Source organism: Leucopleurus acutus, assembly GCF_964270905.1.
Source record: "Leucopleurus acutus genome assembly, chromosome: 1".
In the NCBI taxonomy this organism is placed as follows: Eukaryota; Metazoa; Chordata; class Mammalia; order Artiodactyla; family Delphinidae; genus Leucopleurus; species Leucopleurus acutus.
Window position 1 is genome coordinate 84,129,365 of NC_139142.1, and position 23,975 is coordinate 84,153,339.

The window sequence follows — 23,975 nt, forward strand, 5'->3', positions numbered from 1 at the left end:
TCTTTGGTCACTGGTGGGGGTGAAAGCCAAAAACTGCAGGCGCGAGACGACTGAGGGGAAAAAAGGAGCCAGCGGGAAGGGGAAGGGCGGGAGGCTGGGGCAGAACAATAGGGGCTGGTGGGAAGGCAAGGGGCCCCTCCGGAGCGGGGGTGGGTGCGGGAGTTGGGGGGGGGAGGGAGGAGAAGGAGGAGGGGGAGGGGAGGGGGAGGGGAGGGGGGAGGGAGAGGATAGTGGGGAGGAAGGGCGAAAGAGACCCCGGGGCGAGTGGAGGGCAGCGGAGGGTGGGCAGGCGGGAGAGGGCATGCTCTGGCTGCTGCCTCAGCTGGTCTGGGAGAGTAGGGTCTTAAAGAGGTATTTATATACCCATGTTCATAGCAGCACTGTTCACAATAGCCAAAGGTGGAAGCAACCTAAACATCCACTGACACATGAATGGAAAACCAAAATGTGGTATATACATACAGTGATATATCATTCAGCCTTAAAATGGAAGGAAATTTTGACCCATGCTACAACATGAATGAACCCTATAGATATTATGCTAAGTAAAAGAAGCCCATCACTAAAGGACAAATACTGTATGATTCCAGGGCCTGGAGGAATGGGAGATTAGGGAGTGATAGCTAAGGGGTGTGAGGTTTCTTTTTTTGTATTAATGAAATGTTCTAAAATCGTGTTGATGGATGTATAATTTTGTGACTATACTAAAAGCCATTGAATGGTACATATCAAATGGATGAATTATATGACATTTGAATTATACCTCAGTATAACTATTTATTTATTTATTTATTTTAATCTTTGGCTGGATCAGGTCTTAGCTGTGGCATGCGGGATCTTTTTTTGTTGCGGCGCGCTGGCTTCTCTCTTGTTGTGGCAGCCGGCTCCAGAGCGCGTGGGCTCTGTAGCTGCAGAACGCAGGCTCTCTAGCTGTGTGTGGCCCAAGGGCTTAGTTGCCCCACAGCACGTGGGATCTTAGGTCCCCCACCAGGGATTGAACCTGAGTCCCCTGCATGGGAAGGCGGATTCTTAACCTCTGGACCACCAGGGAAGTCCCTCAATATAACTTTAAATAAAAGATCAGTGGGGGGAAAAAAAAAAATCAGTGGGAATCCCCTGGCAGTCCAGTGGTTAGGACTCTACACTTTCACTGCTGAGGGTGTGAGTTCAATCACTGGTCAGGGGAACTAAGATCCTGCCAGCTGTGCAGTGTGGCCAAAAAATAAAAAATAAAAATAAATAAAAATTTAAAAAATAAAAGATCAGTGTCAGACTTAAGGAAAACCTTCCATGACATGCCAGGGGATTTACTGTCAGTATTCAGTCCTTTTCAACGTCCCAAGACAAAGCATAAAAGTAGTGTTTATTAATTTTTTAAAGTAACATAATGCCATAAAAATAGTTAATAGTAGTCCCTCCATGGGACAAATTATCTTAATAGTTTGCGTTCAATCAATAATAGCTAATATTAAAAAAATAATAATTTTATTTATTTTTGGCTGTGTTGGGTCTTCATTGTTGTGAACAGGCTTTCTTTAGTTGCGGTGAGCGGGGGCTACTCTTCGTTGCGGTGCGTGGGCTTCTCATTGTTGTGGCTTCTCTTGCTGCGGAGCACAAGCTCTAGGTGTGCAGGCTTCCGCAGTTGTGGCACGTGGGCTCAGTAGTTGTGGCTTGCAGGCTCTAGAGCTCAGGCTCAGTAGTTGTGGTGCACGGGCTTAGCTGCTCTGACGCATGTGGGATCTTCCCAGGCCAGGGCTATGAACCCGTGTCCCTTGCATTGGCAGGCAGACTCTTAACCACTGCGCCACCAGGGAAGCCCAATAATAGCTAACATTTATGTGGCATTTACTATATGCAAGGCACTGTTTTGTGTGCTTGACAAATATTAATTCTAATCCTCACAGCAACCTTAGGAGGCAGGTACAGTTATTATCACAATTTTACAGGTGAGGGTATTAAGCCCCAGAGAGGCTATATGATTTTTTCTCCCAAGATCAAAGTCACACCTAGTTAGTGGTAGAGCCTGGATTCAAGCCCAGGAACTCTGCACAGTCCATGCTCTTAATCATTTCACTCTCCAACAACCTTTATTTTTAACAAAGATAGACGTAAATTCCTGTATTTAAAAAGAAGAGATGGCAAGCAAGAGACACCTGTGTATTTTAAGATATCAAAAATTTGAAGACCATCATCTTTTAAGGACATTGTCAAAATGATGTATCCCCAAGAAGCAAAATGGTGAAGGGTTCAGGGCAACTTACTACCTTGTGCAAGTATAGGAACTAAGGCTTTAATCTAGAGAAAAGAAAGTAGTTATATTAAAATATTTAGTATCTATATTACTTATACAGCTAAGGACCTGTCCTTGAAAGGCTCTATTTTTTTTTTTTCCTGGAGGACAGAATTAGGTGGTTTAATGTAGAGTTTGAAAGCGTGGACTTTGGAAACAGATTGGGTGGGTTCAGATCCTGGCATTACCACTTAACCAGGCACACGAACTTGGGTAATTCTTCTGTGTCTTCTTCCTTAACTGTAAAATGGGGATTATGATGATGATGATAACACTACCAACATCATAGGTTGCTGTGAGGATTAAATGAGTGCCTGACACATGCTAAGCATTATATCAGTTTTATTAACAAGTGGAAGTGATAGGTTGATAGATTCTAGCTTATTCTAAGGAAGAATTTCCTAATAATTATAAATATTCAAATGAGGAACAGGATGTTCCTCAAACTAGTGCATTCCCTAGCCCTTAGTTGCTAGAACTGCTTAAGCAAAATCTTGAATGAACACTTCTGTCAGCAATCTTGCAGAATCCCTAAATTACAATACAGGTTTATCTAGATGATCTAGAATTCCTGCATGTTAATTCATAATATGATTACTAGGTTCTCTAAGTAGCTATAACAGTATTTTACAAAAAATGTTTTGTATTTGTTTTTTGTTAAATAAATAAATAAATTTATTTATTTATTTTTGGCTGCGTTGAGGTCTTTGTTGCTGTGCACGGGCTTTCTCCAGTTGCGGCAAGCGGGGGCTACTCTTCGTTGCCGCACGCAGGCTTACTGAGGTGGCTTCTCTTGTTGCAGAGCTCGGGCTCTAGGCTTGCAGGCTTCAGTAGTTGTGGCACGCGGGCTCAGTAGTTGTGGCTCGCGGGCTCTAGAGCACAGGCTCAGTAGTTGTGGTACACGGGCTTAGCTGCTCTGCGGCATGTGGGATCTTCCCAGATAAGGCATCGAACCCGTGTCCCCTGCATTGGCAGGCGGATTCTTTTTTTTATTTTTTATTTATTTTATTATTTTTTTGGCAGGCGGATTCTTAACTGCTGCACCACCAGGGAAGTCCCTTTGTATTTGTTTTTGTTTTTAGGAATACACATAAGAATATCTGCAAAGGACTTAAATATCTACAAAGGACTTATTAAATTTTTCCTAAGAATTTATCGTTTTTGATGCTATTGTGAATGCAGTTTTTTTTTAATATTTATTTATTTGGTTGCGCTGGGTCTTAGTTGCGGCAGGAGGGCTCCTTAGTTGCGGTTTTCAAACTTCTAGTTGCAGCGTGCACGTGGGATCTAGTTCCCTGACCAGGGATCGAACCCAGGCCCCCTGCATTGGGAGCGTGGAGTCCCATCCACTGCACAACCAGGGAAGTCCCCCAACGCAGTTGTTTTCTTAATTTCACTTTTGTTATTAGTATAGAGTATAAAGTTGATTTTTTGTATACTAATCTTGTATCCTACAACCTTGCTAAACATGTAAGTTCTAGTAGTTTGTTTTGTTTTTGTTTTTGCTGTGTCTGTGTGTGTCTATGTTTTCCTTATGACTTTCTACAAAGGATCATGTCATCTGCCAATGAAAGCAGTTTTATTTCTTCCAATCTGGATGCCTTTTGTTTATTTGCCTTTTCACACTGGCTACACCCTCCAGTACAATGTAGAGTAGAGGTGGTGGGAGACTGCGTCCTTACCTTGTTTCTGATCTTAAAGGCAAAGTATTGTCTCACCATTAAATGTGATATTAGCTGTAGGTTTAGATGTCCTTTATCATAAGCTTCTGTAAAAATAAGATTCCTTGGCCTCATCTGAAGACTTAGGGAAGTGGATCTCGGAAAGCTGCAGTCGTAGGGAATCTGTACTTCTAGGAAGCAGCTCAGATGACAGCCTTGATGGTGTTTGAGGACCTATACTGCCCATCGCTTGTCGCGCGCCGTTAGAGGAGCTCCCAATTACACTCCCTGCCTTTCCTGGAAGAATCACTGAAGAAAGAATCTCAGTACTCCTACAGTTGGGTGTAGTAAGCAACAAGACTGTCAGTTATAACAGTTTGACATTCTGCAGAATGGCCCTCAAAGAAAAGTGACGAATCTGCTCTCGCGCATTGACCAGAACTATAAACAGCAGTCTGGCATTTGGGCTCTTTAGGAGTGGAAATGGGTCAAAGTCAGGAGGCAAAGTTGAGCTATTAAATTGGTTGCCTAGGTGTCGTATTATGCCCAGTATTAAAAGCTCCTAGGCCCTGAGTATGAAATTATTAGTTTAATCTATAGCTTAATCTAACGATGGCTTAAAACTGCCATGCGGCCTAGCCAGACTACCTAACTACGAAGCGACACTGCTTCTACGCGGAATTAATTTTACACCCCTAAGAAACAATTACGAGAACATTTTTCCCTATTACCTCAACCCTGAGATCCAATCAGACGCAAAAACGGACCGGAAAAGAGATGCTGGCGCTATTGATTGACGTACATTCCAACCAACCTACAACGGAAGAAGAGCGCGCCTGCGCAAGTCGTTATCCAATCCGTACTAGCGTTAGCGGAAGAGGCGGGGGCTGTGGAAACGGCCGCCGCAGGGTTGGCGGACTTGAGGAGGAGCAAAGATGGCGGAGTGAGGTGCGTCGAGGCCCCCTGGCCTTTGGGCCGGGGGAGGGCCGGACCTCGGGCGCTCGAGTGCTTCTGCTGGCCCGTGCGAGGTAAGCCGAGAAGGCCAAGACGGGAACTAGCAGGAGGTGGCGCGGCCCAAGCCGTCCGAAGAACGGAGTGCGCGGAGCCTGCCCGCAGCTGGCACGGGCCTTGGCCAGGCGCGGGTTTCCTTGTGAGCGACCTCCGGGCGGCAGCCCGGACTTTTGGGGGTGTGTTGCACCATAACTCAGACCCGACCTGCCACTGACCTTCTCAGTGCCTTGCCTTTGGCTGCCTTTGTGCTTTCGGCTTGTTGCCCGATGATTGCACCCACGCTTGTGCACATGTGGCATTCTCTGCGTCGGCCATCGGTTTATCTTTGAAGAATATCTTTGTTTTATTGATTTATTTATGCTCCTCGCCTCACGAACTTCGTGTCCACTGTTTTGCCTGAGGCTCGGTTCTCAATCGAGGCCTGTTGCGGCTCTGAGTATTTTGTGACCCTGTCCCTTTGACCTTGAAATTTGGTGTAACAGGTTTCCCCCACTTCGTGGGATTTAATTTGAGTCTGTGTATCGTGTACGTTCTTTTGCTTACCTTTATTATATGCATTCGTTCCCACTCCCACCTCTCAAACTTTTTGAAGATCTGCGAAAGCAGCTTTGTCCTTGTATGACCTAATAGTTGCCTAATGGCGCATTAATCTCAGCTGACTCTAGGTAGAATTAACCGTAGTTTTCCAGAACTAAAGGAGTCAGTGTACAATTTTTATTTATGTATATATTTATAGACAGAATGAGAAAGACTTTGGGGAATTATTATTATAAAGTAATTTGTGTAATGGGGTGGGGTTACAAAGTATACTACTGTCAGGCATTTGTGTTCGGTTCTTGTTTAATTTCATGGGATACCTTTTTTTGTAATTTGGGTTGTTATGACCCCTCATTCGACCTTTCAGTTAAATTGTGGGAAAGGTTTCTGAGTTGTTGAAGCCTGTTTAAAACTGGGACATTAGTTAGGCCCAGTTCGAATGACATGTCCGAATACAAATGAATGTGTCTGGTATGCTTTTTGCTGGCCCTGGATTTAACAGAGCTGAAAATACCAGGTAAAGAAATACTTCTAAATAAGACGTTTCTGTTGCTTTTGTCCAGAATAGTTTTTTCATTTCATCTAGGAGAAGATGATACTGGGCAGAGGAAAGGAATAGAACATTCTTCCTTCCTACCTCACAAACAGGGGAGTGATCATTTATACTAAAGCAAAGGTCTTTTGCTGGAGAAGAGTGTCCATAGCATCAGATTCTCAAAGGGGACAGTGTTTAAAAACTTGAGAACCACTGCTCCAGGAGTTTTGACATCTTTATAAAATTAATGCCAGTGCAGGTATAGAGTAAATTCTTTTTGATTGTTCCTTCTGAATAGTTTTTGATAGTGATGTTTTTAAGACTAGTTTGGTTCATTTGAATAATTTTGCACAAAAACGCATACAGCAAAAGTGAGGGCTGTATCCTTACTGTAATGTTCTTTTTATTTTTCCTTATCACAGGAAGAACATTTTCCTTGACTTGTAGGTGCTTTTATGTTCATCTCAAAAAGAAAACAAAATTCTGAACTCAGGATTTGGCAAGTGAGTAATAGTGGCTAATGCTTTCAAATACTGTTTATGCAAATTGGCAATAGCTAGATAGAAGTAGAACAAGAAATCATTAGCTTCAACAGAGGATGAACGTCAAAAGTGACTATAAATTATTGGTATAATCTCTCCCTGAAGGCACTAGGGAAGGATTTGTTCCACGCTTTTCTTCTAGCTTTGGGTAGTTCTTTGGCTTGTGGCAGCACAACTCCAGTCTTCACAAGGCATCCTCCCTGTGTATGTCTATGTCCTAAATTCTTCCTTTTATAAGGACACCAGTCAGATTAGGGGCTCACTTGGCTCCAGTATGACCTCATCTTAATTAATTATATCTGCAGTGACTCTGTTTCTAAGTAAGGTCATATTTTGAGGTATTCATATGACAACATAGGAATTTGGGCAGGACACAGTTCAAACCATAATATCTACTTAGTCATATACCTTGATTGTATTATATGAAAAACATTCAATGTTGAACTGCTTTAAGGATTAAAATCTTGTATACCACTTGTATAAGGGACTTAGAGTAGTTAAAATCATAGAGACAGACAGTAGAATGGTGGTTGCCAGGGGCTGCAGGGAGGGGAAATGGAGGTTTATTATTTAATTGGTACAGTTTCAGGTTTGTGATATGAAAAGAGTTCTGGAGATGGATGGTGGTGATGGTTGCATGATAATGTGAATGTACTTCTTACCACTGAACTGAACACTTAAAAGGGGTTAAGATGATAAATTGTAAGTTGTGTGTATTTTACAATAAAAAAAATTGAAGAAAGATGAGTGAAAAACTCCAACTATATGTATTTCAATATTAAGAAAAGGAATAAGAAGAGGGAAAAAGGAATAAATACCCTTTAGCTGGTAGAGTCTTTATCATATACTTTTAGAGCCAAGGCTTTGTTGCTTGGATTGTAACCTTAATTAAGTCCAGAAAGACTGTTAAATAACACAAATTCAACTGAGTAAATTTATTTATTTAAATTGAAGTATAGTTGATTTACAATGTTGTGTTAATTTCTGCTGTACAGTAAAGTGACTCGGTTATACATATAACTATATTCTTTTTATATTCTTTTCCATTTTGGTTTATCTTAGGATATTGAATCCCAGGACATTGTATAGTGTGCTTTCATTTATGGGGAGGAAATAAATCCACTTAAGCACATCTATATTAGTATAGTCTAGCCCGCATCTGGGGGCAGAAACTGTCCAACAAACCCAGCATTTGTTTTTCTTTTTCTTTTATTGGCCGTGTGGCATGGGGGATCTTAGTTTCCCGATCAAGGGTCGAACCCATGCCCCCTGCATTGGGAGCACAGAGTCTTAACCACTGAACTGCCAGGGAAGTCCCAGCATTTGTTTGTTTGTTGTTGTTGTTTTTTAATAATTTTTTTAAAAATTTATTTTTGGCTGCGTTGGGTCTTTGTTGCTGCGCGTGGGCCTTCTCTAGTTGTGGTGAGCGGGGGCTACTCTTTGTTGTGGTGCACGGGCTTCTCATTGCAGTGGTTTCTCTTGTGGAGCATGGGCTCTAGGCGCGTGGGCTTCAGTAGCTGTGGCTCACGGGCTCTAAAGTGCAGGCTCAGTAGTCATGGTGCACGGGCTTAGTTGCTCCGCAGCATATGGGATCTTCCCAGACCAGGGTTCGAACCCGTGTCCCCTGCATTGGCAGGCGGATTCCCAACCACTGTGCCACCAGGGAAGCCCTTGAGCTATTTATTGATGTGTAACAAATTACCCAAAATGTAGTGGATTAAAACAACAATAAACATTTATTATCTCGCACAGTTTGTGTGGGTCAGGAGTTATTAGAGTTTCTGGTTTGGAGTCTTACACAGGGTTACAGTCAAGATACTAGCTGGGGTGGCAGTCATCTAATTCCATGGTGGCTCATTCACATGGCTAGCAAATTCATGCTGGTTGTGGAAAGCCTCATTCCTACCACTGTCAGCCTCTTCCAGGGCTGCTTGAGTGTCATGATACAGCAGCTGGCTTTTCCCAGAACAAACAATTCAGGAGAGCAAGGCAGAAGCCACAATCCCATCTATGACCTTGCCTCAAAAGTCACTCACTGTCACTTCCTCCTCATTCTGTTGGTCATTGTTTAGACACCAACTAGTATACTGCAATACAATTCTGACACTAACCATCTGGAATTAATGCAGACCCCACAAGTCAAAAGGGCATGATCCCCCAAGAAGACTGCCCTCACTTTAGATGCCAGCAGCACTTTGGAGGATCCCCAGGCCACCTGCACTTCTGACCAACTGGCTGCAGATTCAAGGGTTCCCATGACCCTGTCAGAACCAATCTTTGGTTTCATATTTATTTTTTCCTTCCTTCTGGCTGCTTTGGGTTTATTTATTCCTTTTCTAGTTCCTTAAGGTATAAAGTTAGGTTGTTGATTTGATATCCTTCTTCATTTTTAATTTAAGCATTTACAGCTGTATATTACTCTTACCACTGCTTTTGCTGCATCTTGTAAGTTTTGGTATGCTGTGTTTTTGTTTTCATTTGTCTCAAGATATTTTCAAATTTCCCTTGTGATTTCTTCTTTGACCCATTGGTTGTTTAGGAGTGTGTTGTTTAATTTCCACTGGTTCATTTACTGTAAATTCCAACAATTTGTAGTCTCCCTCTAGGGACAAAGGCCAGTCAAATTTTTTATTATACAGTAGTCACATAGGTGAACCCTGGTTCATTTTTAGAAGGGATTATTAAAGGGTGTGAATACCAGGAGGCAGCAGTAAGGGAGGACCATCTTAGAAGCTGACTACTACATAAAGTCATTTGACTCAGATCTGGCTAGCCCAAGAGCTTCATTGAAAATTCCTATTTTCCCTTTTCATCCTCTCAATAAGTCAGATTTTCTAATATAAAGTTACATTTTTTGTATAATCAACAGCACTAAACAAGTGAGTTCAGAGACCCAGAAATGCGTAGTAAGGCACCAGCTTTACAGGAATGTATTTGTAAGTTTTGTAGATCAGAGTGTATAGTTGTACTTTCTTCACCTAACTCTAGGACCTGTCTATTTAAATTTTAACTCATGTTGGCTAGGTATATTTAAGAGCCCTGCTATTCAGTTGTTCAACAAATTTTTATTAAGTGCTTATTATGGGTCACATGCTATTCTAGGTGCCTGGGATTCACCAGTGAACAAAACAGGTTCCTTCCTGGTGGAGGTTACATTTTAGACAGGACACATGAGAAACATAATAAGTATTGTACCTTACATAAGTGCCTTATGTAGTGTTTCATGCATGGATTAAAAGGAAAAGTAGGGCTTCCCTGGTGGCGCAGTGGTTGAGAATCCGCCTGCCAATGCAGGGGACATGGTCGAGCCCTGGTTCGGGAAGATCCCACATGCCGCGAAGCAACTAAGCCTGTGCACCACAACTACTGAGCCTGCGCTCTAGAGCCTGCGAGCCACAACTACTGAAGCCCACGCGCCTAGAGGCAGTGCTCCACAACAAGAGAGGCCACTGCAATGAGAAGCCCGTGCACCACAACGAAGAGTAGCCCCCGCTCGCTGCAACTAGAGAAAGCCTGTGCACAGCAATGAATACCCAACACAGCCATAAATGAATGAATAAATGAATAAATTTAAAATATGGAACACTTCACGAATTTGTGTGTCATCCTTGCACAGGGACCATGCAAATCTTCTCTGTATCATTCCCAATTTTAGTATATGTGCTGCTGAAGCAAGCACAAGAAAAGGTGCATTTTTAAAATTGAAGTATAGTTAATTTACAATGTTGTGTTTCAAGCGTACAGCAGTGATTCCGTTTTTTATATATATGCGTGTATATATATACATACACACATACATACGTAGTCTTTTTCAGATTCTTTTCCATTATAGATTATTCTGGGGTATTGAGTATAGTTCCCTGTGCTATATGGTAGGTCCTTGTTTGCCTGTTTTATACATAGTAGTGTGTATATGTTAATCCCAGACTTCTGATTTAGCCGCCATCCCCTTTGGTAACCATAAGTTTGTTTTTTATGTCTGTGAGTCTGTTTCTGTTTTGTAAATAAGTCATTTGTATCATTTTTTTTTACGTTTCACATATAAATGATATCATATGGTATTTGTCTTTCTGTCTCTGGCTTACTTCACTGAATATGATAATTTCTACATCCATCCATGTTGCAGCAAATGACATTAAGGAAAAGGTGCTTTTTATCTTTTTCTTTTTTTGGGCCAAGCCGCATGGCATGCGGGATCTTAGCTCCCTGTTCAGGGATCGAACCCGTGCGTCCTGCACTGGAAGCACGGAGTCTTAACCACTGGACCTCCAGGGAAGTCCCAAAAAGGTGGGTTTTTTTTTTTTTCCGGTACGCGGGCCTCTCACCGTTGTGGCCTCTCCCGTTGCGGAGCACAGGCTCCGGACGCGCAGGCTTAGCGGCCATGGCTCACGGGCCTAGCCGCTCCACGGCATGTGGGATCTTCCCGGATCAGGGCACGAACCCATGTTCCCTGCATCGGCAGGCGGACTTCCAACCACTGTGCCACCAGGGAAGCTCAAAAGGTGCATTTTTTAAAAGACTTCTTTGGTACTTATTTGGTTTATATCGAATTCTTTCAGCATATTTACTTGTGGAAAGAACTAGCTTGTATCTTCTTTCCCCCTCAACATTACTGCCAATTATCTGGCCATTAGAATTGAGCTACAGAACAGTCTAGTGGCTGGTGCAAGCTTTGAACTAGCCTGAGTAAACTTATATAATGAAACAGCTCTGTTCTCCGTAGGGTTCTAAAGGCCTGTATGTGGATTCTCAGTTTTTTCTCTCACTTCCTCTGCTGCTTTTATAACAAATGCAAATTCTGTCGTTCTTTACCTTCTGAATTAATTTACATTTTCCTTTTGTAGGTTTTGAATCAGAACTGTCTCGTCTTCAACCAGAAGAGGTTATTATTCAAGGTCAGTTTGGAGTTGAGAGGTATTTTTGAATCTCTGACGTACTAAAAATGGAGGGCTAGGAAGACTAGTCAGCCAGTCACCATTGGCCATTTTTGTAAGCTTAAGTAATTTATTTAAGCTTTTGATATGCACCTGTGATTTATTTCTTTATTATCGTACATGCATAAAATTTATCATTTTAACTATATTTAAATGTATAATTCAGTGGCATTAAGTATATTCACATTGTTCTGTAACCATTACCACTGTCTATTTCCAGAACTTATTCATCATCCCAAACAAACTCAATATCCATTAAGCAGTAACTCTCCACTTCCCTGCCACCAGCCCCCCGCCCCCCCAGTTCCTAGTTACCTGTATTCCACTTTCTTTCTCTGTGAATTTGCCTAGTCTAGTTACCTCATGTAAGAGGACTTAGACAATATTTGTCCTTTTTTTGTCTGATTTACTTTTGCAGATATTTGCAGTTTAACAAGTGTGATGTTTAACAGCAGTGAACTGCTAATGTTTTTACACGCTTGCATTTGGCGATCATGCTACAGTACGTATTGTTTTACCTGTGTTTATAGTTTACAAAATTTTTATTGTTCACTCTTGGTCTTAGGTAGTTGAAGATAATTCCGAGTAAGATGACACATATGGTTTTGAGTATTAAGTATTAAAGCATCAACTTTGGAGTACAATACTGGTTTTATTTATTTATTTATGGCTGTGTTGGGTCTTTGTTGCTGCACACTGGCTTTCTCTAGCTGTGGCGAGCAGGGGGCTACTCTTTGTTGTGGTGCACGGGCTTCTCACTGCAGTGGCTTCTCTTGTTGTGGAGCATGGGCTCTAAGCATGCGGGCTTCAGTAGCTGTGGCACATGGGCTCTAGAGCACAGGCTCAGTAGTTGTGGTGCATGGGCTTAGTTGCTCTGCAGCACATGGGATCTTCCCAGACGAGGGCTCGAACCTGTGTCCCCTGTTTGGCAGGTGGATTCTTAACCACTGCACCACCAGGGAAGTCCTACAATACTGCTTTTAAGCACAGATTTGTTTTTTTAAATTATTAAATATTTATTTTTTTTTGACTGTGTTGGGTCTTTGTTGCTGCATGTGGGCTTTTTCTAGTTGTGGTGAGCAGGGGCTACTCTTCGTTGCAGTGCGTGGGCTTCTCATTGCAGTGGCTTCTTTTGTTGCGGAGCACAGGCTCTAGGGGCATGGGCTTCAGTAGTTGTGGCATGTGGGCTCAGTAGTTGTGGCTCGTGGGCTTAGTTGCCCCGCGGCATGTGGGATCTTCCTGGACCTGGGCTTGAACCCATATCCTCTGCATTGGCAGGCAGATTCTTAACCACTGTGCCACCAGGGAAGTCCCAACACAAATGTTTTATATAGAATCATTTCATGGACTATATTATTCCATTTGCATAAGAGAAAATTAACATGTGTATCTCATTTTATATAATGCAAGTTTTTATATAATTCTAGCTTTTTGTATCATACTTACATAAGTTTCTTGGCTACTGCTTCTGCTTTTCTCTCTTTTTATTTATTTGTTAGTTCTTATTTTATATATATTTATTTTTTTGGCCACACCCTTACGCATGTGGGATCTTAGTTCCCCGACCAGGGATCGAACCCGTGTCCCCTGCATTGAAAGGTGGAGTCTTAACCACTGGACTGCTGAGGAAGTCCCTGCTTCTGCTTTTCTTTCTTTTCTTTTCTTTTCTTTTTTTTTTTTTAAATTTTATTTTTTATGTTTGGCTGTGTTGGGTCTTCGTTGCTGCACACGGGCTTTCTGTAGTTGCGGTGAGCGGGGGCTACTCTTCGTTGCAGTGCATGGGCTTCTCATTGCGGTGGCTTCTGTTGTTGTGGAGCACGGGCTCTAGGTGCACAGGTTTAGTAGTTGTGGCTCGTGGGCGCTAGAGCTCAGGCTCAGTAGTTGTGGCGCACGGGCTTAGTTGCTCTGCGGCATGTCAGGTCTTCCCGGGCCAGCGCTTGAACCCATGGCCCTTGCATTGGCAGGTAGATTCTTAACCACTGTGCGACCAGGGAAGCTCCCCTGCTTCTGCTTTTCCAGTGATAATACTGAATTTGGTGGTGTGGTTGGACATTTTCTTTTAAACAATATGTAATCCAAAAAAATTTTTTTGTGTGTGTTTTAAAATACTATTTTTAAAAAGTAAGCTCATATAGAAGTACCTATCTTAATCTTCCTGTTTTCAATCTATTTTGTATTTCCAGGTTTTTCTATGTTGTCTCCTGGGGTGGGGTTGTCCTGCTTCTTTTATCGGGCCACCTTCCCTATTCTTGAAATGTGGATATCTCTTCTCTAAACTTTACCTCCATGATTTGGACTGGAAAAGGCTGCTCTTCTTTTTGTTCCACCTCTCAGATTCAAAGAAGAGAAGCCCCTGGAATGCAGTCATCCTGCTAACTTCTCTAGGAAGAAAGAAGCAACTGATATGCATCTTCTGCTGCAATTTGCTTAATCACAAATAATTTTACAAGCTGAAGGCTGATATCATTTGAAACAGGTGCTTAGATGGTGATATTTGTGAATTCTTTACCTTTTGTTCCAGATAAGAAGACGAGATAGCAAGCGTGCGTGACATCAGGGTGTTTTTTTTAACGTCTTCCAGTTTTAGCCACTGTTGTGATAAGCACAGTTGAGACTTGCAGCAGTAAATTCCAAATATGTGTTCTAATTTGAAGTGAAAGAGATGCTTAAAAAATTACATATATTTCTAATACCTGGCTCATCCTTTGGCATAGATTTACTGGATAAGAACAAAGGTCCAATTTTGCAGTAAAACCTTTGATGTGATAAAGAAGCATAAAGACAAGATATCACAAGGTTAGTTGTATATGTGAGTACATTATCACAACTCTATAAATATAAATACACATTTTTACATGTGTAAGTCCACATTTTTGGATGATAAGAGGGATATTTCTCCTGGAGAAGGAAGCTGTGGTGGACTTCTTTCTCAGAAGTCTTTGGATATATGGTATTTTTAAATGTTTTTTCATTCTTCTAAGGAATAACCACATTGTGCAGATGCTAACCCTATGAATGCATACTTGGGTTTAGTGAAAAGTTGGTAAAAGGGAACTAAACAGTTTTGAGTCCAGGGATGGAACCCTCTTCACCATCCTAGGATGAGAAGCTACTGTATTAAAATTAGTTCATTCTTTTTCGTGCAGTCTTATTTATACAGCACTTGAGACTTGGTTTTACATGCTGCTAAGGCTGGAAGAAAAGTGGCAAAAGTGGTTTTTCTGTTCAGAAGATCTTGGGATGGACCCTACAGTATGACCTGCCTTCACCTTTGGACATACAGGAGTGGAGAAAAAAATGAGGAAAGTTTCCATATTACTCCCTTCTCCTAAGAAAAAGAAGTGAAAATGCTTTATGCAGCTCCATCTGACTTTATGGCGTTTCACATTCTATAGCTTTGTTTTTTGTAAAAGTATAAGTAACTTTTTCCCTTTGATCCAAGATGGGTTCTTGGGTATTTGATTTATTTTTCTAGGCAATAGGTGTATGTTTGGCTGAAAAGGCTGGGACTGAGGTAACTTCCCCCAGTTGGAACTGAACTTTCTCATCAGAGAATGGGCCTCAGAAGAAATGTTCCCAGACTGTGGTTGGGTCAATGTAGATTTAGAAGAAATCCAGGGTCTGAAAAAACTCAAACAAGAAAAATAGTTCCAGTAAGAAATAATGAATTTCCTTTCTTTCTGTTAAAACTTATAACTATCTGATGAACAGACTACAGGGTAAAGCCGTCCTTGCTTCCAAATCAACAGGGGACCATTGTATGAATTGCCAGGTGTTTACATAAGAAGAATGAAACCTTTATAAGTTTTTGTAAGTAGAGAAAGAATTTACAGCTGGTTAGATGAAATTAAGAACAAATCATCTTAGATCATCTCTGTGATACAGGGAATGTTTGCCCAGGGCAATGCATGTTGTGCTGCTGAAATCTTGGGGCAGATTTACCAGAATTTGAGAGTGATAAAAATAGCCAAAAATTGGAAATATTGAGCACTCTTAATGATTAGTTAAATTGGTCAACCAATTTGAATTGGCATATGGAAGCGTTTCAGTAAAATAATTACATAATATAGATAAAATATAATTTCCTTTAATTGGGGGCAATTACTGAGTGGTAAAGCATAGTAGAAGTAACTTGGATAAAGGTAACTTAAATTTTTCTCTAACTTCTCAGCCACTTCCTGATGTTTTCTATCAGTATTTTGGAATTGATAAAGACAGAATGGAACCTACATACATGAATCCCGTTGGTACGTTGGGAATATCATGTGGAGAATTTGTATCTTCAGTTGTCTGTTACCCATCCTCCCCATGTTTTTTTGGGCAACTTTTTGGGTAGGATTGTTTGGCAGGGGATAGAGACCCTCTACTGTCAGCACCAGTGAAACCATCTCTGGCCCACTTGTTTGAATAATTGTGTGTGTATCAGACTCATCTTCTCCAGTTGCTTTACATATTTTCATTTCAAAGCTAAGAGAACCACTGTTTAATGCTTTCAGGTTGTTTCTGCATCTGCATCTTCCATGATTTTCACCAGATGGCATTTAACAAAATGGGTATATTCCAGTTGTATTTGCCCAGTGTTTACTTAATACATCTACATTGTTTTTCCTGGTCTATTTTGGTCCACTTCATGATGGCAAAAGCTATAATTTTAGGCAGGACTATGCCTCAATCTGTAGCTGTGCCTACTTCCTTTCCTTTGCTCATCCATGTTAGCTGGCAGTTTTTCTTTTAAAAAGTTGAACAAAAATGGGATATGTGCAATAGAAATATATATATGTATATTTTAATACTTGTGGACAGATGTTACAAGTTGTTTAAGAACAACAAAATCACCAATGTCTTCCATTTTGAGATGTGTATAGTTTTGTAAGCATTAGTGCTTGGTAGCATATTGTAGTGCCATGTTAGGGGTTAGTGCATGAGCCTAGTAATAATTTAAACTTCAGGATGAATTATTGATAATAACTAATAGTGTAAAAAGAGTGGAAAATCTAGACCTTTTCTTTTCTCATAAATATCTGAATCCGTGATATTCTCCCTGGGGAAAAGAGATTAAGGCCAAAAAGACTCATTTATGAATAGAAATACGGGGTCACAAGGTGAGATACTGTCTTTGAGGATTTTTAAGCTTTCCATGAGGTAGGAAACCAAGTTGCCTTTGTGTTACGAAACCTTGTATCAAAATGAGGCCCCATTTCATGATTCTGCTTTGCTCTCTTTGAGGTGAGACTGTTCTTACACTGTTTTCACATTGTATGTCTTGTAGGTTTATTGTTTTCCCACTCTTTTTGCATCAGATTATTTTACATTTTGCATGTCTTACTGAGATGCTATGTTAATTGCTCAAGTGAGTGCTTTTCTAATCGGAAGACCATTTATGTTTCCTATCTGCAGTATGCTACATGTTAACAGAAGAACACTGGTCAGTAGTTGAGTGTCCTAGATTAATTTCTCTTGGGCTTTTCCTGTTTCCAAATTTGCTGAATTGTGTATTGATGAGATTCCAGACCTTTTCATGAGAATTGGCAATGTAGCTAAATGGAGGCTACCTAGGTTGCCATGTATTAATATTAACTAACTCCCTGCTTGGTTATAGTAAATTGCCTCAGACAGCTTTCACTCTTTTCTCTTTTCCTTGTAGAAATAAAAGTTGTTTTGTTCTGAAAGCATAGCTTTCTGTAGAAAAGAAATTCCTACCTCTAAAAGCTTTCTTGAGAACTTGGAAATGGCAGTTTTCTGGGGTGATTTTTAAATCTCAGTATTAGGAGAGTCCAGGATTTATTGCCACAGATTCTATAGTTAGTATGATAGGAAATGCAAAACTTTTTTAATGTGTGTCTTGTGTGCAGAAGCAGGCTTAAAGAAATTGACTCTTGGGCAGCAAATCTCGAGGGACCCAGGTTTAGATTCTTATAGTGTACTTAAAGTAGTTGTACTCCTGGTTCAATTAGTTTAGTGCCTGGGAGAATCCACTTCTGAAAAGCATTTAAACATTTAAAAAAATACCTCTGAAAAGGTAATGAATGCAAAATAGCACAGTATATAGGAAAGAATATTTCCTATTGCAAAAAAAAAAGCCATAAAACAAACAATTTTCAAGAGGTAGAATTTCAGTAGCAATAACAGTTTTGCATGTATACTAAGTTGCGTTAGCACGGTTGTACAGTAGAATACTACTTGAGTTTGAGGCTCTGTGATAACAGAATTCCATGAAAGGAAAAAGATGTTGTAGGTAAAGAGTATGTAAAAGGTACTTAAAAAAAAACCAAAACTATGAATGTATATGAGTATATCATTATGTGAGAAATAGCAACGTTTGTGCAAGTTAAAGGTTAAAGACCCTACTTGTTTGCTAGAGCAGAGGGTTAGAGCCATTTAAGCTTTTCTGATGCTTAACCTGGAAATGTACTCCTACTGAGTAACCCCATTGAAGCTCATCGTGTGGGGATTTTGCTTATGATGTTTCCTTTAACAACAAGCATTTATAAAATGGCATACTTTTTGCTTTGTCACCTCATCTTTCTCCATTAGTTTCCTGGGTACATTTTTTAGAGAGAAAAGTTTGCTGTGTGTGTATATTTAGAGTTTAAAAAGACAGACTATAGCTGGCTTTTCCTCATGCCTGTTAGTGTAGGGGCGTTAGGATTTAAAGGTATAAAGCAAAAGGACTGAAGGGAATGGCCAGAGACAGTACACTGTCTAATGTAGATGTGCCAAGGCCTGTGGCCTGTGACTGCTTATTTTAACAAGAACCCAGCAAACTAGTTTCTTGATCTGAATCATACAGCTCTCACATCAGGATGTAATAACAGAATGAGGGTGACTTCTTACTCCCTTTTACCTCATGTTCATCTTGGCCATTTAGCACCTTGAAGATCCCTGAAAGGATTGTGTCTGTGTTCCCTTGTTTTCCCAGGGGAAAAAAACTGAAAGATGAGTGGATCTAAGAAAATAGTGCCTCTTGAATATTAAATTCTTAAATGGCAACTCCAAAGGATAGAGAGAAGGCTATATTAAATTGATTATAGCTCCTCTTTAAATGTCCTATGTCTTCAGTTTTGTGTTAGAGACATTGGAATAACCAAGCAATATTCAAACATCTGCACGATCATGAGGACACCACTGCATATTACAGTGATGTCAGTAACAGTTTAGTTACTTAGAACAATTAAAGATTACCCTTAATAGCAACATTCATAGTTTTAAATGCTCAAATGTGCTACAAGTTTTTGTAGTCTCAAAGTATGGTTGATACTTTTCAATGTTGTTTTGGTCTCATGTTTACTCTTTGTGTACCTGTGATATGCAAAATATGAAGAGACCCTTGGCCTCCAGGAGTTTACATTCTCATGGTGCTGCTGGTGCAAGCAAATTGCTTCTAGTTTATTCAGAACATTGCTTGGCTGTTAATTATACCATGTTTGGAAGGATTCCTTGGCCAATAGTTTTCAAAAGCAGAGGGCTATGCTAAACTTCAGGGCATTGATTTTTGAGTTTACATTGTATTAGCTCTGCTGTTCATGAACTCCTTTTCCCCAGGGAGCTGTGCAGGTAATGCTTATTAATGTGAATCAAACTATTCTGCCTAAGAGCATCTTCATCATCTCTATACCACCTATGCTCTTCTATGCCATCACTGTCAGTAAATGGCCAAGAAAACTCACTGCTCCAGAGGACATCTCTCAGTACTCTATTTTCCCAAATTTTTTACATCATTCTCTACCCAAAAGGACCAGAATTTGCAATTAATCCTTTTATAACTGAATAGTGGTCCTAATTTTAACCTTTTTGTGTGTGACTTTTGTACCTCTGTTCTGAAGCAGCATTGTGATAGATGTGGAGCACCTGCCTACATTTCTAAGCAATCACTTTATTAACCCACATTTTCAGTTGAAACTTTGCATGTAATTTCCTCTACTTCCTCTGAGTCAAGGGGTTTACTCTGCATGTTTATTAAAAGTGGGTCTGGATGGAAGTGCAAGCAATAGTGGCAGGCCCATAACTCTTATTTTAGAGTATAATATTCTAATGCATGGTTGAAAATGTCCAATGTTATGTGGCTACTAGTAATTAGATATATGCATTTATTAATAATGAAGCAATAGAGACTTAAACCACTAGCTTGAATTTATTGTTTGGATTATTTTCATTTTCTAAGATTATCTTACTTCCATTGAAAATGGAAGCTAGAAGATAAACAGGGGCAACCATAAGACATTCAAACTGTCAGGAATAGAGCATAACAGTGCTCACCCTCTAACCTCTTGCCTGGTTCCATTAGTCCCCAAGCATGTTTAAAACAAAAGGCACAAACTAAGCATGTTCAAATAAATAAAGAAGCTGCTATGGCTATAATAGAAAGGTGCAGAGTTTCAGAAAGAGTATGGAATACCAGTGTGGAAGATGTAGAGTAACTAGGGATGGGGTTTGTCTGATACAATTTATGTGGCCTAAGTTTGGATCTCTTAAGACTAGAATCTTGGAAGTGAATAGAGGCAACATGGACATATTTCAGATGTTCCAGGATTTTCAGGTAACTAGGTGACTCTTTGAATGGTACTGGTATTACCCAACCATAAAAGATCCTTCCAGCAAAGGAGCCCATTCCATTTTATGGAAATAGTCCTTAAAATATAGATACATCTGTGGTTTGGTTTTTCTGTTGTTACTGTATTTAAGTTTTTAAAGAAATTTTTTTATAGCCAGAGTTTTATCCTTGATGTTTTGGTTAGACTTCATAATTTGTTGCCTAAAGCTTTTGATGCCAGGTAGACAGGAGCAAGTTTTCCCATTTTGTAAAAAAGAAAAACCTTGCTGTTTATTTTCTTACTTGATGAAGAAAATAGATCAGTTCATTGTAATAGCTTAAAATTTTTTGAGATGATTCCTGACTTTGAAATAACCCATGTAAGTACATGTGATCATGACAAGTAATGTACAAATGTGATTCATTATATTTGAGAGACCTAAGTAGAAGAGAATTCAAGATTAGACTGGATGACTTTCACTAGGCCCCTTCCAGGTTTCATGTTCTATGATTGAAAAATAATTTTTCCAAAATTATTTCAACCTCATTTTAATCTTCACTGTGGGATTTCACTTTGAATACCTTTAGGAATGTTTAAGTGGAATGGTAACTTTCCAGTAGTTCCTAATGAATAACTTATAGTCCTTTTACCCAGTTCAGGAAGTGAAATGTCATATCCCATATGTAAAGTTTCAGTTTGGTACTTATCAATAAAATGTCTACCAAACAATGAAACCAGTAAAGATTTAAGGACAGAGTTTCTCTAATCTCTGTTCCTATTATTTCCACTAGGCCATATTAAAATGTTAATATTAGAAGCCCAGACATCACCGATTTCTCCAGGAACCCATACTCGTAAACTTTTTTTTTTTTTTTCCTGGTACACGGACCTCTCACTGTTGTGGCCTCTCCCGCTGCGGAGCACAGGCTCCGGACGCGCAGGCTCAGCAGCCATGGCTCACGGGCCCAGCTGCTCTGCGGCATGTGGGATCTTCCCAGACCGGGGCACGAACCCGTGTCCGCTGCATCGGCAGGCGGACTCTCAACCACTGCGCCACCAGGGAAGCCCCATACCTGTAAACTTTTAAAGTCAAGAGTAGATATCTTAAGGTTAGAATTTTCAAAAGATTTTGTCTCCCCTGGTGATGGTATGCCATGCCATAGATTAAAGTATAATTTTCTCCCAGGGATAAATATTCTGGCAATACATTATCATCAGTCCGTAAACAACAGTGATAGTCTTGGCGCTTACCTTAAAACCACCTATCGCTGGTAATTTAAAAGATTCATGTTAGAATAACCTTTGCATAGAGTTTTACTTCAGTAGCTTTTGTTTTTACTTGTTCAGATCTTCTTCATTGCCTCATTGGTATATAAGATAATGTTAAAAGAATTAATTGAATGTTTGAAGTTTTACAAAAGGCAGCTTGCTTTCTAATCTATGCATCTTTGGGATATTAGAAGAAATATTCTTTGCTGTAAAAAGGAACTGCTGTAAAAGTTGGAAACTCTGCGCCTGTGTACATATATATTTTGGCAATAAAGCAGCATGGGCTGAGAATGCACTGAAATTTCACTGTGTTGTTATTTGGAATGGGTAATTCTAATAACGCAGTAAATTATGGAGATGGAAGAAGGAGCCTATCCACAGACCTGTGCTTAGGTAGGCGCCAGATGTCAAATAAAGAAGACAAAGGACCTGGGTTTCTTGATGGCAAGTTGTGGCAGTTTCTCTGGTAGTTCAAGGGAAAAACAGGCAAGCATATGAATAAAGAGGCACCTTATTTAAACTATGCCCTTATGCCATCCCCTGTTTTACCTTTAGGGCCAACCTTATGCTAGGTCTAGGAGCAAATGTTTAGTTTCTGGTAAGGAAATAATGATACAATTACTGCCGATAATTAAGAAGCTTTTATATTTAATTTTAAAAAGTTAACTAAAGACGTTTCAACGCTAATTAAGAAGAGATCCTCCTAGATTCAGGGGAAAGGAAAGGAGTTTTTTCAGTTTTAAGAAAGCTGTTACAAACTTCCTTGGGATTGGCTATTGTCAAATGAACAAAAGCTATGTGGTTTTTGTGATGTGACAACTAATGTAATAGTTCCTTCCTTTGATTTATGAGACTATTCATTTAACACACACTGATATACTCCACTTCCAGGTATTGTGCTAGATGCTGGAGTTATAAAAATTGAGATGGTTTCTGCCATTAATTAAGGAGCTCAAAAGTGTACAACTTGGGGACTTTATATATGCAATTTTTTTGTTCTCATAAATACATGGAATTTTGAAAACACTTTTATTCAACATACATACAGTGCTAAATGATAACTAGCCTTAGAATCTGTTAATATCAGCCAGTCATTATTGATGTTATAGACTTCCAGAGGAGCTTTTATACCACTAAGGCCTTGTTTAAAAAAGTCAGCCATTAGTGAGAGTATTAGTACAATTGGTACAACATTTATGGAAGGCATAATATCAAAATTATAAATGCACATGCCCTTTGACTCTGTTCCACGTTAGGAATCACTCCTACAGAAATACCAGAACAGATACGCAAAGACATGACAAGGATCCAATAAAACAATGGTTAAATTCTGATGTATTGATTATTGAATCATATGCAGGTGTTAAGTAATTTGTGAGGCCTGGTATAGAAAGCTGTCTGTGACATGTATTATTTGAGAAGCAGGTTGCAGAATAATGTGAAAAATATAATTGCCTTTTATGTCTATGTGTGTCCACACGCATGAAGGTTATAATAGCTTAGCATTTATTAAGCACTTAATATTAAGCATTACTCTTAATTACATTAGATGTATTCATTAACTCATTTAATCCTCACTAGAGCCCTAGTTAGTTTTTAATCCCTATCTTACAAGAAGAGTTTAATTCTTCAAGTTATTGGCTAATAAGTAACCAAGCCACAATCTGAATCTAAATCATTTGGCTCCCAGCATGCTACATTGTGCCTCTCAGAAATGTAAGGGGAAGTACACTTTTACCCTTTCCTTTGTCACACATCTATATCTGAATTTTTTTCTAGAGTAAACATGTAATTTGTATTTGAGAGAAAAAATTTAAAACTAGCCAGCTTAATTTGATGTCAAGTTCAAGCATTTAATTTTCTATTGAAAGTCTACCAAAACAGCAAATCCAGAGGTTAAGGAAAATAGCTATGTAAGAACAGCTTTTTAAAGAACGGAAATACGTTGAGGCAGACATACCCATACACAATAAGAATCCCAGGATGATTCAATGTAGTATTAGTATTAGGTCTCATTCTTTAGGAGTAGAAAGAGCTTTTCTGGTACTGGTTGTTGCCAGAGGCTTCGCCCTTACTTAACCAAATTTTGCAACTCAAAAGCATAAAGGGAGCCAGAATTTTCTCTCTCAAATAGTTTTAAAGGAAAATATCCTATATGCAGTCTAAAATGGAAAGAATCTGCTATTAAATCTGCTAGCCACTGGGGACTCCCCTGGTGGTCCAGTGGTTAAGACTGCGCTTCCAATACAGGGGGTGTGGGTTCGATCCCCGGTCAGAGAACTAAGATCCCACATGCTGCGCAGCGCAGCAAAAAAAAAAAAAAAAAAAAAAAAATCTGCTAGCCACATCGGAACCACATTAACTTCTCTGTGCATCACCACTAGGCTATTGTCTCTTGATTGTTCTAGTGCCAGCCCCTCCTTAGTGGTCTGCTTGCCGCCCTCCCACCCATTCTCCATAGGACAACCCTAATGAGGTTCTGAAAATTTGATCCTGTCATAGGCCTCCTTTAAAATTCTTCAAGGTTGTTGGGATAAAAACAAACATCCTTCAGAAGGCCGATAAGACCTTGCATCCGTAGGTTTCTGGACACCGTTGTAACTCCTACAGGTCTTTTTAAGGGCCTTTGTATAGACTGTTCTCTTCGTCAGCTTATTAAATGCCT

General features: G+C 39.9%; 1 long non-coding RNA gene across 5 annotated transcripts; it reads left to right on the forward strand.

The window, feature by feature from the left end:
• The first annotated feature begins 4,871 nt into the window (after nt 1-4,871).
• On the forward strand, nt 4,872-21,605 carry LOC309966232. Of its 5 annotated transcripts, XR_014326440.1 has the most exons (5): nt 4,872-4,979; nt 6,457-6,537; nt 11,421-11,490; nt 11,929-12,012; nt 13,694-21,605. It is a non-coding gene; the product is annotated as an uncharacterized lncRNA (long non-coding RNA). The 5 variants fall into 5 exon arrangements; XR_014326438.1 differs by having other exon boundaries at nt 11,421-14,306; nt 14,657-21,605; XR_014326439.1 differs by having other exon boundaries at nt 11,929-21,605.
• Nucleotides 21,606-23,975: the final 2,370 nt, after the last annotated feature.